Here is an 11,413-nt window from a genome sequence, read left to right on the forward strand (position 1 = left end):
ACGCTTTTATCCAAAGCGACTTACAGTCATGTGTGCATACATTTTTACGTATGGGTGGTCCCAGGGATCGAACCCACTACCTTGGCGTTACAAGCGCCATGCTCTACCAATTGAGCTACAGAGGACCACTGGTGCAGGAAACTGTGGGCCTGGAATAGGATGATACAATGATGCAAGTTCACAGCGCCGGGCAGGAACAAGTGATGTTTTGATACAAAATTAGCAATAGCTCATGTCAAGACAGATAGAAAGGGAGGCAGACAGGCGGAGTAGATAGATAAATATGATTGAATGAACCGGAATTTTCATCAGGATATTTTCTATTGTTTGTATTTGTCGAATTTAGGCCTATGTATTTTACTTAGTTGACGATGGAAGTTATAAGCCTACTGCTGCATCTCGGAGTTCTATGCTCTCATTTCTTAAGCCACCAGTGTATCAATATGTCCATGCCGCAGAGGCTAGTGCTCTCCGCATAGTTGAATTTTAACTTTTAGATTTTTATCATTTTACTTCAGTTTTATGATTAACCGTGTGACAATGACTTTGACAAACGAAAACGTTATTATTAAAATTAAATTGTTCCAAGGAAATGCGCATATAAAAATAATCATAACTGACACGCAGATTGCTAGAAAAGGTAGGATAAATTGTAATTCCGCTAACATCAAGGCGGTGACCCGATCCTGCAGGTTCATGCTCTACAACATTCGAGAGTACGACCCTGCCTTACACAGGAAGCGGCACAGGTCCTAATCCAGGCACTTGTCATCTCCCCGTCTGGATTACTGCAACTCGCTGTTGGCTGGCCTCCCCTGCCTGTGCCATTAAACCCCTACAACTCATCCAGAATGCCGCAGCCCGTCTGGTGTTCAACCTTCCCAAGTTCTCTCACGTCACCCCCTCCCTCCGCACACTCCACTGGCTTCCAGTTGAAGCTCGCATCTGTTACAAGACCATGGTGCTTGCCTGGAGCAGTGAGGGGAACGGCACCTCCGTACCTTCGGGCTCTGATCAGTCCCTACACCCAAACGAGGGCATTGCGTTTCATCCACCTCTGGCCTGCTGGCTCCCTTCCTCTCGCGGAAGCATAGTTCCCGCTCAGCCCAGTCAAAACTGTTCGCTGCTCTGGCACCCCAATGGTGGAACAAGCTCCCTCACGACGCCAGGACAGCAGAGTCACTCACCACCTTCCGGAGACATTTGAAACCCCACCTCTTTAAGGAATACCTGGGATAGGATAAAGTAATCCTTCTACCCCCCAAAAAAAAAAAATTAAAAAAAAAAAAGTGTAAAGTGGTTTTCCCACTGGCTATAGGGTGAATGCACCAATTTGTAAGTCGCTCTGGATAAGAGCGTCTGCTAAATGACGTAAATGTGCCCTTGAGCAAGGCACGTAACCCTAATTGCTCCTGTAAGTCGCTCTGGATAAGAGCGTCTGCTAAATGACTAAAATGTAATGTAAATGTAAGCTAAACTCACGAGCTGCGTATGGCAGGGACGTCACTAGACATTCAGAACATCTGGGGCTCAGCCCTGAAGACCTAGGTCTGACTTGGCGGGGGGATTTGATCCCTGCACGACCGAAATTAAGCGCCCCGCACTCTTGGCTTTGCACGCTAGCAGTGAACATTTTGCAGAAACAAAAAGCTATGTTGCATCTCTCACTGCTTTCTTCCATGCGCTGTGCTCTCCTGACGCCAAAAAAGCAACACTTCTTAATATTAATTCAATGGATTGTGGTCAGTAAACCCATGGAGTATGGTGTTAACAATATTTATAAACATCTATTAGTAAGTACAAATAACAAGTGCATAGTTATCGTAATTTTCCATGAAGAAAAATTGCTGGGAAAAGTATTTGTACCATTATTTTGTTGCAATGTTTTCATAAACCATGTCCCATATTTGATTGTCAATTTTTTTTAAAAGCATAATGTTGATGTTGGTCACAACTTATGCTTGTCATGCTGCGCGCACTGTGCAGTTCCAAAATAATCCAAAGGGTGGTAGCCTAGACCACAAATTAATGTCTTGCATGAAATAATTGTATAGTTACGCGCAATATAGCAGGATTTTAGGCTGCCATCCTTTGGTTTATATTGGAACTGCTTAAACTCACATTAGCAATAGGCTTGTATTATAACTGTAGAGTGGGGGGACGACGACGACGACGACGACACAGAACCTTTGCAGATAATATGTACAAACTCAGGCACCAAACACGCTTGACAATCATGATTTATAATATTCGTGGTAATAAATCACAGATTCCAAGGTCAATTAGCTACAGGACAATATTTCTACCTATTTAATTACACAAAAACAAATACACCCCCTCCAACCCCCCCTGTAGTAACAACACTTCGCAATTTTACACACATGTACATACCAGCATGCAATCCTTTCTCCAACTAAGTATTCACAATTTTTGGCGAGTTATATTACACAGTACTAGGATGTTTTTTTTTTTTTTCTTTATTTAACCAGGTAAGCCAGTTGAGAACAAGTTCTCATTTACAACTGCGACCTGGCCAAGATAAAGCAAAGCTGTGCGATAAAAACAACAACACAGAGTTACATATGGGGTAAAACAAAACATAAAGTCAAAAATACAACAGAAAATATATATAGTGTGTGCAAATGTAGCAAGTTATGGAGGTAAGGCAATAAATAGGCTATAGTGCAAAATAATTACAATTAGTATTAACACTGGAATGATAGATGTGCAAGAGATTATGTGCAAATTAGCAAAATAAATAACAATATAGGGATGAGGTAGTTGGGTGGGCTAATTTCAGATGGGCTGTGTACAGGTGCAGTGATCGGTAAGGTGCTCTGACAACTGATGCTTAAAGTTAGTGAGGGAGATAAGAGTCTCCAGGTTCAGAGATTTTTGCAATTCGTTCCAGTCATTGGCAGCAGAGAACTGGAAGGAATGGCGGCCAAAGGAGGTGTTGGCTTTGGGGATGACCAGTGAGATATACCTGCTGGAGCGCATACTACGGGTGGGTGTTGCTATGGTGACCAATGAGCTAAGATAAGGCGGGGATTTGCCTAGCAGTGATTTATAGATGGCCTGGAGCCAGTGGGTTTGAGGACGAACATGTAGTGAGGACCAGCCAACAAGAGCGTACAGGTCACAGTGGTGGGTAGTGTATGGGGCTTTGGAGACAAAACGGATGGCACTGTGATAGACTACATCCAATTTGCTGAGTAGAGTGTTGGAGGCTATTTTGTAAATGACATCGCCGAAGTCAAGGATCGGTAGGATAGTCAGTTTTACGTTAGTCCATCCATGCAGATTAGAAATGAAACAAAATAAAACTGTAGGTAAAACATCCAGACTGTGTGGGTGTGTGTTGCTTTACAACAGTAAAATAAAACTACTTTCCTGTTGAGGGTAGCATCAAGTTATATCGCCTATTTGTCAGCTGTGCAAACCTGTCTATGACTTCACTCTTTCACAAGCATGTTAGTATGTACAGTGGGGGAAAAAAAGTATTTAGTCAGCCACCAATTGTGCAAGTTCTCCCACTTAAAAAGACGAGAGGCCTGTAATTTTCATCATAGGTACACATCAACTATGACAGACAAATTGAGAAGAAAAAAAATCCAGAAAATCACATTGTAGGATTTTTAATGAATTTATTTGCAAATTATGGTGGAAAATAAGTATTTGGTCACCTACAAACAAGCAAGATTTCTGGCTCTCACAGACCTGTAACTTCTTCTTTAAGAGTCTCCTCTGTCCTCCACTCGTTACCTGTATTAATGGCACCTGTTTGAACTTGTTATCAGTATAAAAGACACCTGTCCACAACCTCAAACAGTCACACTCCAAACTCCACTATGGCCAAGACCAAAGAGCTGTCAAAGGACACCAGAAACAAAATTGTAGACCTGCACCAGGCTGGGAAGACTGAATCTGCAATAGGTAAGCAGCTTGGTTTGAAGAAATCAACTGTGGGAGCAATTATTAGGAAATGGAAGACATACAAGACCACTGATAATCTCCCTCGATCTGGGGCTCCACGCAAGATCTCACCCCCGTGGGGTCAAAATTATCACAAGAACGGTGAGCAAAAATCCCAGAACCACACGTGGGGGACCTAGTGAATGATCTGCAGAGAGCTGGGACCAAAGTAACAAAGCCTACCATCAGTAACACACTACGCCGCCAGGGACTCAAATCCTGCAGTGCCAGATGTGTCCCCCTGCTTAAGCCAGTACATGTCCAGGTCCGTCTGAAGTTTGCTAGAGTGCATTTGGATGATCCAGAGAGGATTGGGAGAATGTCATATGGTCAGATGAAACCAAAATATTACTTTTTGGTAAAAACTTAACTCGTCGTTTGGAGGACAAAGAATGCTGAGTTGCATCCAAAGAACACAATACCTACTGTGAAGCATGGGGTGGAAACATCATGCTTTGGGGCTGTTTTCTGCAAAGGGACCAGGACGACTGATCCGTGTAGAGGAAAGAATGAATGGGGCCATGTATCGTGAGATTTTGAGTGAAAACCTCCTTCCATCAGCAAGGGCATTGAAGATGAAACGTGGCTGGGTCTTTCAGCATGACAATGATCCCAAACACACCGCCGGGCAACGAAGGAGTGGCTTCGTAAGAAGCATTTCAAGGTCCTGGAGTGGCCTAGCCAGTCTCCAGATCTCAACCCCATAGAAAATCTTTGGAGGGAGTTGAAAGTCCGTGTTGCCCAGCGACAGCCCCAAAACATCACTGTTCTAGAGGAGATCTGCATGGAGGAATGGGCCAAAATACCAGCAACAGTGTGTGAAAACCTTGTGAAGACTTACAGAAAACGTTTGACCTGTGTCATTGCCAACAAAGGGTATATAACAAAGTATTGAGAAACTTTTGTTATTGACCAAATACCTATTTTCCACCATAATTTGCAAATAAATTCATAAAAATCCTACAATGTGATTTTCTGGATTTTTTTCCTCATTTTGTCTGTCATAGTTGACGTGTACCTATGATGAAAATTACAGGCCTCTCATCTTTTTAAGTGGGAGAACTTGCACAATTGGTGGCTGACTAAATACTTTTTTCCCCCACTGTATATTTGTCATGATGCATTCTATCTTGGGTCGTTGGGCTCCTGAGCCAGGTATGTAGACATAACGCACTGAAAGAGCTCTCACAGCTGCAGCTGCTAACTGGGATGGTCAGCACGGCCTGTATGATTGCTTTCAGTGATGGGAGCATATCAGGGTCTAACAGTTTATACACAAAGGACATGTCCTCTGTAGCTCAGCTGGTAGAGCACGGCGCTTGTAACGCCAAGGTAGTGGGTTCGATCCCCGGGACCACCCATACACAAAAAATGTATGCACGCATGACTGTAAGTCGCTTGGATAAAAGCGTCTGCTAAATGGCATATTATATTATTATATGTCAGAAGTGGCATCTTTCATTTTTTGAGAGGTAATGTTTAGCAAGAACTACTTCCTCTGGTGTTGATGTCATGGCTCACATCAACACCATTATCCCAGAAACCCTAGACCCACTCCAATTTGCATACCGCCCCAACAGATGATGCAATCTCTATTGCACTCCACACTGCCCTTTCCCACCTGGACAAAAGGAACACCTACATGAGAATGCTATTCATTGACTACAGCTCAGCGTTCAACACCATAGTGCCCTCAAAGCTCATCACTGAGCTAAGGACCCTGGGACTAAACACCTCCCTCTGCAACTGGATCCTGGACTTCCTGACGGGCCGCCCCCAGGTGGTAATGGTAGGTAACAACACATCTGCTACGCTGATCCTCAACACGGGGGCCCCTCAGGGATGCGTCCTCAGTCCCCTCCTGTACTCCATGTTCACCCATGACTGCATGGCCAAGCACGACTCCAACACCATCATTAAGTTTGCCAACGACACAACAGTGGTAGGCCTGATCACCGACAAGACAGGCTATAGGGAGGAGGTCAGAGACCTGGCCGTGTGGTGTCAGGATAACAACCTCTGCCTCAACGTGATCAAGACAAAGGAGATGATTGTGGACTACAGGAAAAGGAGGACCGAGCACGCCCCCATTCTCATTGATTGTGCTGTAGTGGAGCAGGTTGAGAGCTTCAAGTTTCTTCGTGTCCACATCACCAACAAACTATCATGGTCCAAACACACCACGACAAAGCCTATTCGTCCTCAGGAGACTGAAAAGATTTGGCATGGGTCCTCAGATCCTCAAAAAGTTATACAGCTGCACCAGAGAGCATCCTGACTGGTTGCATCACCGCCTGGTAAGGCAACTGCTCGGCCTCCGACCACAAGGCACTACAGAGGGTAGTGTGTATGGCCCAGTACATCACTGGGGGCAAGCTTCCTGCCATCCAGGACCTCTATACCAGGTGGTGTCAGAGAGCCCTAAAACTTGCCAAAGACTCCAGCCACCCTAGTCATACTGTTCTCTCTGCTACAGCACGGCAAGCGGTACCGGAGCGCCAAGTCTTGGTCCAAAAGGCTTCTTAACAGCTCCTACCCCCAAGCCATATAACTCCTGAACAGCTAATCAAATGGCTACCCGGACTATTTGCATTGACCCCCAAATGTTTACGCTCTTGCATAGTTTATTATCTATACATAGTTACTTTACCTCTACCTACATGTACATATTAGCTCAATTACCTCGACTAACCTGTGCCCCCGCACATTGACTCTGTACCGGTACCCCCTGTATATAGCCTCGCTACTGTTATTTTACTGCTGCTCTTTAATTATTTTTATTTTTTACTTATCTATTTTAGTAAATACTTTAACACTTATTTTTCTTAAAGCTGCATTGTTGATTAAGGGCTTGTAAGTAAGCATTTCACTCTAAGGTCTACACCTGTTGTATTCGGCGCATGTGACAAATAACATTTGATTTGATAGGAATATGATACATGTTTGTCTTGTGTGGTCCTCCCCTCTCTCTGTTCTCCTGTATACTCTCTGTCCTGTCTGCTCCTCTCTCTCGTTCCCCTCTTCCTTGCTGTCTGAAGTTCTGCTTTCCTGGATCTCTTATATTATTATGGAGACGGAATAGGTATCAGTGCTGTAGCAATATGGAGAACAACAGGCAAATGTTAACCTGAATTGAGCTAAAGGTCAAATCTGGGCTAATTTATGTTCCTTAATGATATTAGCAGTTCACACAATCTTAAGCCTGATTAACATTCAACTGTCTTAACCTATCACTAACCACAATACCTGTGTTCTCTCTGTCGCTTTAGCAACAAAATCGACAGGTGTGCAACCATGGGGCAAAACAGATGAGGTTGACTTAGATTGTTGGCAACATGTAAGCTATATTTAATTTCCAATGTTTATTGAAAACATAAATACATTTGCACAATGACCACTTGTCTCAAATACTTCATATTTTTGCATTGCCATAAAAAAATTCAGTCAAAACCCATCAAAACAAGACATGGTATCGATAACAAGATGAAACATGCTGAAATGAGCCACTTACGATTCCCCACATCACAGTTTCTTGTCATTCTTGCTAGCAAACTGGCCATCCACAATCACAACAGACTTCTACCCCATGGAAGCACGCACATTGTTTTCGTGACATTGTCAGACAACCCATCTATGTAGATGATAAATAATTGAATTGTAAACACATACAAAATCTATTCATTTACTCCTGCAAATACAACAACCGTCTCGGTGTTTGCTGAGCTCTCGCCCTTTTTCCGTATGTCCATCTTCTATACATTGGAAAAACAATGTTAACTCAGCTATCCTCCAGCTAATGTACCAAAAGTAGCTAATGTCATGTTAGCCATAAGTTAGCTAACTAGCTTTATTAGCAATTTGCTGCATATTTGGACAGTAACTGATTAGACAGTAATTGGTTAGTTAGTTGTACTTTTCGGGTGGTGAACAGAGTTCCAGCAGTTGGATTCAGTGTCCAGATAGCTAGTCAATTACTGTCAAAACCCTGCTTGTAAAATTTGCTAGGTAGCTAATGTTAGCAGCACTACTAGCTAGTCCCTAAGTAACGTTAGTTCGTTAGCTAGCTAGCTAGCTTAACGTTATCTGTCAGTGCAGCTTTTGAGTCAACATGTTGAAATGTAAGTTACTTGAATAGGGCTTACTGTGAGGTCAATAACTCTGAATAGCATCATCATGGGCTAACAAAATGTGCTAGCTATAGTAGTAGGAAGCTAACAAAGTTTACCTCCGGTTCTCCTTCTTATCTTTGCGCTCTCTCGCTCAGGTCGCCCGCGCGCGCCGAAGTAGAATTTATTTGGACGAATCAAAAATGACTTTGGAAAACCATTTTGACTCCGCCTCCTAAAGTGCCACCATACACAGAAATGCTGGTTTTAGGCAGCACTTAAAAAGGCAGGGCACGCCTCATGTTTGTAGTATTCATTGCGGTGTGTGACTGTCACGATAATTTTGTTATCTCAATGGTTGAAGTCAAACACTTCTTAAATCTTTGAATAATTCCCAGAGGTGTAAATCTCTAGTTTAAATAAATAAAACAAAGACCCCTTATTGCAATGGTCAGTAGGTTTATTCATGAAAGCGCTCTGCCACAAAATGGACGTACACTCGTTTTATACATACACGTCAGAGGAAAAATCCCACCCTGCTTTAGGCGGGCTGTATTTTTCCACTGTACACATCTTGTAAACTCACACCTGGGTTTAGCTCATGTGGTTATCCTCTGCTCTCCTGACCATCAGGTCACACACACACACACATACACACACACATGTTCTTATCATAGTCTACTCCTTGCTCGGGCAGGCTGCATTTTTTCTCTATCGCTGTTCTCACAATATCCTGCAAGCCTTTCACTCCCCTTCCCAGTGTGTTTTTGGAACCAGTCTCCTGTTATTGGTTTCAATCGTTTTGCACTTCTGCTTGCCCAATTACAAGACACAAATACTCTGTTGCTGGGCAAATATGCATCTTATATAAACACATTTGATTAACTCTCTACGTTCTAGTCTACTAATAGTTATACATTATTAGTTTAACTGAGGGTGTGACATTTTAGTCATATCTTACTCACACATTTCTTTATCAGTAACGCAGTGTAGCCTAGTTTGTTTTACACCATCCCAACAGGGCAAACGACTCGGGGCTGGGACAAAATCATTCGAAAGCCCGGGTCTGGTGACGTCAATGGCCTATGGTCTTTACTATTACAGCCATTAAATAAATTGTGAATGCGCAAGCGCGTGCACACATAGGCGGTCCAGTGAAAAAACGTGCCCCTATGGAAATCAGAGGCCAGTCCAACTGATTCGTTCTGCCGCTGGGTCTGGTCTGAGTGAACAGCTAGCTCTCTTATCTATTTTGTAAATACGTTTTTCTTTTTTCTTTCTCTTTCTTTTGTTATTCAAGTGGAATGTAGCCTATGTGTAGGAATCTTGAATGATGATCATACTCTTGTTTGAATAACCTGTCTAGTTGCTACTACTGACAGTATTGACATGTTTGATTTACATAACGAGTGGGACACTCCCCTGCGAGGGTATATAAACTCAGCAAAAAAAGAAACATCCCTTTTTCAGGACCCTGTCTTTCAAAGATAATTTGTAAAAATCCAAATAACTTCACAGATCTTCATTGTAAAAGGTTTAAACACTGTTTCCCATGCTTGTTCAATTAACCATAAACAATTAATGAACATGCACCTGTGGAACAGTCGTTAACATTTTTACAAACTAACCCACATCCCTGCCAGCCAAACCCTCCCCTACCTTGGACGACGCTGGACCAATTGTGCACCGCCCATGGGTCTCCCGGTTGCGGCCGGCTGCGACAGAGCCTGGACTCGAACCAGGATCTCTAGTGGCACAGCTAGCACTGCGATGCAGTGCCTTAGACCACTGCGCCACTCGGGAGTCAAGACACTAACAGCTTACAGACAGTAGGCAATTAAGGTCACAGTTATGAAAACTTTGGACACTAAAAAGGCCTTTCTACTGACTCTGAAAAACACCAAAAGAAAGATGCCCAGGGTCCCTGCTCATCAGCGTGAACGTGCCTTAGTGATGCTGCAAGGAGGCATGAGGACTGCAGATGTGGCAGGGCAATAAATTACAATGTCCGTACTGTGAGACGCCTAAGACAGTGCTACAGGGAGACAGGACGGACAGCTGATAGTCCTCGCAGTGGCAGACCACGTGTAACAACACCTGCACAGGATCGGTACATCCGAACATCACACCTGCGGGACAGGTACAGGATGGCAACAACAACTGCCCGAGTTACACCAGGAACGCACAATTCCTCCATCAGTGCTCAGACTGTCCACAATAGGCTGAGAGAGGCTGGACTGAGGGCTTGTAGGCCTGTTGTAAGGCAGGTCCTCACCAGACATCACCGGCAACAACGTCGCCTATGGGCACAAACCCACCATCGCTGGACCAGACAGGACTGGCAAAAAGTGCTCTTCACTGACAAGTCGCGGTTTTGTCTCACCAGGGGTGATGGTCGGATTCGCGTTTATCATCGAAGGAATCAGCGTTACACCGAGGCCTGTACTCTGGAGCGGGATTGATTTGGAGGTGGAGGGTCCGTAAGTGGTCTGGGGCGGTGTGTCACAGCATCATCGGACTGAGCTTGTTGTCATTGCAGGCAATCTCAACGCTGTACGTTACAGGGAAGACATCCTCCTCCCTCATGTGGTACCCTTCCTGCAGGTTCATCCTGACATGACCCTCCAGCATGACAATGCCACCAGCCATACTGCTCGTTCTGTGTGTGATTTCCTGCAAGACAGGAATGTCAGTGTTCTGCCATGGCCAGTGAAGAGCCCGGATCTCAATCTCATTGAGCACGTCTGGGACCTGTTGGATCGGAGGGTGAGGGCTAGGGCCATTCCCCCCAGAAATGTCCGGGAACTTGCAGGTGCCTTGGTGGAAGAGTGGGGTAACATCTCACAGCAAGAACTGGTAAATCTGGTGCAGTCCATGAGGAGGAGATGCACTGCAGTACTTAATGCAGCTGGTGGCCACACCAGATACTGACTGTTATTTTTGATTTTGACCCCCCCTTTGTTCAGGGACACATTATTCAATTTCTGTTATAGTCACGTGTCTGTGGAACTTGTTCAGTTTATGTCTCAGTTGTTGAATCTTGTTATGTTCATACAAATATTTACACATGTTAAGTTTGCTGAAAATAAACGCAGTTGACAGTTAGAGGACATTTCTTTTTTTGCTGAGTTTTATATAGGTGCCTCCCACCATTTTCCTACTCAAGGCTCTGATGAAGGCGATTCATGCTGAAACATAAGCGTATTGTTTGTTTGTTGGTCCCGTCAATATATCTATCAGATTTACACAGAAACAGAGTGCTCCTTTTTCTTTATACTCCCGGATAGTCACCAGCTGAAGTATCCTGGGGTAAGGAATGTTTTTGGGATTTT

This window comes from Coregonus clupeaformis, chromosome 9 (assembly GCF_020615455.1).
Source record: "Coregonus clupeaformis isolate EN_2021a chromosome 9, ASM2061545v1, whole genome shotgun sequence".
Classification (NCBI taxonomy): Eukaryota; Metazoa; Chordata; class Actinopteri; order Salmoniformes; family Salmonidae; genus Coregonus; species Coregonus clupeaformis.